The 4,484-nt window shown below is 37.1% G+C and overlaps 1 protein-coding gene across 1 annotated transcript in view; it reads right to left on the bottom strand.

Annotated features, from left to right (window-relative positions):
* Positions 1 to 1,265, bottom strand: part of ADNP (activity-dependent neuroprotector homeobox) — a 17,516-nt gene extending 16,251 nt beyond the window's left edge. The window contains exon 1 of the mRNA XM_009998660.1: positions 1,253 to 1,265. The gene's annotated coding sequence lies outside the window, so the exon portion shown is untranslated. The remainder of the gene's footprint in view (positions 1 to 1,252) is intronic.
* Between the last annotated feature and the right edge of the window lie 3,219 nt (positions 1,266 to 4,484).

Here is a 4,484-nt window from a genome sequence, read left to right as displayed (position 1 = left end):
CATAATATACCCTCCCAGACATCCACTACTCTAGTCTGTTGCCTTTGTTAAGTATGTATTATGATTCCATGGTTTTAATTTCAATAATTCAAATCCAAAATCCTTAATATTCATAATAATGCTAACAGGGAAAGGCTGCGCCAAATATATATATATATAAATGCATGCAGTTTGATAAGAAGTTAGTGCATAAAATTCAGATTATACTAAAAATTATTTCATTAAACAGTGTAAGATAGCTCTCTACTAGACAGCCTGCTTTTAGATATTAAATATTTCTCAGTAACAGTTATCATTAATATCAGAAAGCAATGAGAATTCAGGATCAACATTATTAGTGTGACCCAGACACTGTACATCTTTAAAACAGTTTTGATTTCTCTATTGGCTGTGTGCCAGTACTACATTACTGTTGTTTACTAGAGCAAACTTAACTTACTAACTTCTAAAATGTACATTATAACTTTATCAGTAACCTGATTTCATTCCAATAACAATATCATGTTAAAAGTAAATAATATTTCATGCAAACAATTCTACCACCACCACTCCCCTCCACCCAATGCAAGTACTGACACTGAAAATCTGTCATTTAAAAAAACCTCTTTTAGAACTAATTGTAATATTTTCTTTCATTTGTTTGTTGGTTTTTTTGTTTGTGGTTTTTTTCATTGTTAACAACAATATTCCTCCCTCCCCTTTGTACATATCCCAGCCCACTCTGACAGACCAACTTATAGACAAATGATAGAAAATATCTTAATAAAAAGCATCTTAGTTGAATTAAACATTTGAATTGAGATTCAAATAAGAAACATCAGATTTCAAGGAATAACTTAAAGGGACATCAAGCTTAAATAAGATATCTTTGAACTTTGATATCACAAGTCACAGGTTTTTCCTATTTGTTTCAGCATGAGAAAATACTTCAGGTAGTCTGGTAATTTCTCTTATAGCAAAAATCATCTTTCACTTTTGCCTCTGTTGCTGTCAATAAACCAAAAGAGGGGGAAAATATTTAAACCAGGAAACTAATTCATATGCAGAGCAGCTGCCAGACTGATTGAGCTTAAAGCTGCTCCACATCCCCAATTTTTCTAGAGTTCAAGCTGGTGTTCCTTTAAGTTCAAAGCCTCCAAACATCAGAAGTAAACAGTCAGAACTATCCCTTTAACAATTTTTTGCCCAGCCTTCACTAAATGAAAATCTTAACTCTTCCCAATCTATTCAGTATATATTATGAGGCATTTACCTCCAAAATTAATGGTGCTTGGGCGTCTCAGACTCATTGGACAAGTTTCATGCAAAAGCCTCCAAAAATAATTCTCCTTCCAGAACGCCCACCTCAGCGATTATATTACACCTACTGTGTGAGGCCAAAGCCCGGACATAGAAGAAGGATCATATCCTGCTGTACAAAACAAAGTGTTAAAAACAAGAGATAAGAAATGTAATCAGGGCAATCTTACATTTATAACGTAAGTTTCATTGCAAAGGACTCCAAAGCTAATGATAAACCACAGTTACGGTACCTTTACTGACACGGAGCTACTGCTGAGTGCTCTCCAGCAAGGTAACAGTGATGCTGGAAGTTCTAGCAGGTTTGTGGCTTAAACACCAGATTCCACTGGGTGATGCCACCTGAGGACTATTTTGGTGCTCAGATTTCAATGAAGTTACCCAATTCAGAAATCCAGCAGGGTGCAGAGATGCATGTTCCTATTCACACTCTCTATAACCTTTTGACTGAAGTGCTCAGGACCTCAGTCTACACCTGATCTGAGCTATCTACTGACAGAGTAGCTGCACCCTGTAAAATACCAACAGCATCTATTTGTACAGGTAATTTTTCCTAGAAGGTTCCCAACACACACAGTCTCACCTTAGATCAAGCAGGTGACATGGCTGTCAGCCACAACCCTAGGGACATACACTCCTTTGGGAAGTATTCAGATTAAAATTTTCAGTTAAAATCCTGCTAGTAGGATGTAAAGTAAACCTTTTTTTCTCATGGCTTCTAAATGATTATGCTTTTGTAGAAGGACTGATACTTCTTCAACTCACATCACCCATGGACAGAAACTCAGTCTTGAACAGACTGGAAACACAAGACATAACATTAGTGTCATGAAGTCTGGAACAACCAAATCAAAGGTTTATAAAAGCAAATTTTCTTGAGTCATTTATAATTACTTTTCCAAGCAATAAGGGCTTTTACTGTTTAAAATTGTTAGATTTTAATTGCTGTTGATCATTCAGACAGAACATCCACAGCTTAAACTATAGATTGTTTTTCTTCAAGTATAGTTTCTACAGAAGATGATAAATGTTCTATTAAATTTAAAAAAACAAAATTCTTAAAATACTTGACATTGAAGCAAAGTTGAGTATTGCATATGCTTTAACAAGACCACCAACCACATCTTCAAATAGGTAGGGATGCTGGGTTATTTTGTTTCATACTGGATTATTTTCTAGCTAGAAAGTAGAATTTGTGCCCCTGTATCTCTATCAAGTCCAAATTACCTCTCTCCTCCTGAATCCTCATTGCAGAAAGCACACTTCTGGATGAGGACCCATCAGCCTTGAGAGCAGATCAGTGATAATTAGTGTATCAGTCTGCAGATACAAATACTGAGCATGGGGAAGTACTTCATCCCATACTGGGCCTCCCTAAGGCCAAGTATCATTTCCCTGCATTGTGTTGCTGACAAGAATCACCAAGCATCTGGCATTTTTCTGACTTCATACAATCCAAAATTCTTTTTTATTAGCCCTTGTTTTGCTAGCATTTTAAGTTGAAGGAGTTATTGTTTTACATATACAGTGCAACCTAGTAGCAGATATTAGTGACAGCAACTGTAAGGTGTGGTGGAAATGAAACAATTAATTTCTTGATACTTTGTTTTTATCTCCCCATCCCAACTGCATTTAAAATAAGATCTACTTTTAAAGAATTGCCCAGATCACTGCATTTAATGACATGCTCTGAAAAGCCAGCCATGGAACAGGTTTGCAAAGAATCCTGTTAGTGCAATACTGAGTGAAATCTCTTAAAATAAAAGAAAAATATGCAATAAAATTAACCTGTGGTTCCCACAGCAATAGAAAAGCAGCCTCCTCACATATGCAGGTTAAATGATGCTCTGCATGATGGTGCAGAATATTCTATATTCACATGAGGACAATGATAACCTCTCCTTGCAGCATGGTGAAGGCTGGAACTCTGGGACCTGACAATTCCAGGACAGCAAAGCAAGGAAGAGTGATAGTCAGGAAGCAGAAAGGTATCTGAGGGAAGACTGAACAAATCAAAAAAGCCAGGAGCTGAACCAGCAGGGAGGCAGAGAAGTTTGAAGAACTAAAAACTACTAAAAAATTCCTTGTAAAGGTAAGAGTTGCAATTCAGTTATCTCCCCTCCCTGCACTGGCTGAGTAAAGACTCTACTCCCAACATGTCTATCACTGGCTTACATGAAGCATTTTCACTTTCTTTCATTGCACTCTTTGCTTTCCTCCTTATTTAAGCACCGCTGGCCTAGTTTTCAGAGGGCTGTGCACCCACATCTCCTGTGAAGGTAATGAGATTTGCAGTTTAACAGCACATCTGAAATGCCAGACAACTAAGGGCTCATTTTTCAAGCCCTCTCTAATCCGAGGATGGAGGCTGTTTTGTAACAGCATGTGCTCTATTCTCATGGCAACATTTTAAACAGAGAGAGCACCTCCTCAGCCTTATCAGCTCCACCATCTCCAACACCAAGCTCCTGCCCATGTAACATGATGGTCTTCAGCTAACTTCTAAACACCTCTCAACTCCAACTAGACAATTCTATGTGCACATCTCTCATGCTAGACCCAACACTTAAAGTCAGGATATCAGCAAGCACAAGCCTCCAAGCTCTTTAACCTGTATCTATATCCAAAACAGAACTAGGTACATTATAAAGGTATAGAGTGAACAGAAAACCCAGATCAAACCCTCTGGAAAAATGTGGCATGGAACTAAAGTAATCAACAAATGTATTTTGCTATCCAAAGTACTGTAAAACTTCTGCAGCACTGTGCACACGAAACCAGCCTAACTCCCCACTCACAGCCAAATAGTCTAGTTCTGGTATGTCCCTTTGTAAAAAAAAAAAAAAAAAAGAAGAAAAAAAAAGAAAAATAAAAGATTTAAAATCACTTCAGAGATTAAATCAGCTATGTAAAAAAAACAAGTTGTGTGTCAAACAAAAAGGACCATTTCACACCACTTCCCTAGACAACCTATGTAAATATTTCTTCAGGAGAGAAGTCCATCTAAAATGTAGTAAAAAAACCCAACAAAACACCCCACTTAAAATCCTCTGGAGAAGAGTATTAGGCTGAAAACCTTAACTGTTTCACTGGTTGTATGCAGTCTTCAGCAAGGCCTTATGAAACTATCTTCTCTCTCTTTTTTTTTTTTTTTTTTTTTTTTGCTTACTGTCTGGCCTCAGCTT

The sequence above is a fragment of the Chaetura pelagica genome, unplaced genomic scaffold (genome assembly GCF_000747805.2).
Source record: "Chaetura pelagica isolate M959 unplaced genomic scaffold, ChaPel_1.0 scaffold275, whole genome shotgun sequence".
NCBI lineage: Eukaryota > Metazoa > Chordata > Aves > Apodiformes > Apodidae > Chaetura > Chaetura pelagica.
The sequence above is the reverse complement of the archived record's forward strand: the minus strand, read 5'-3'. Positions and strand labels throughout refer to the sequence as shown.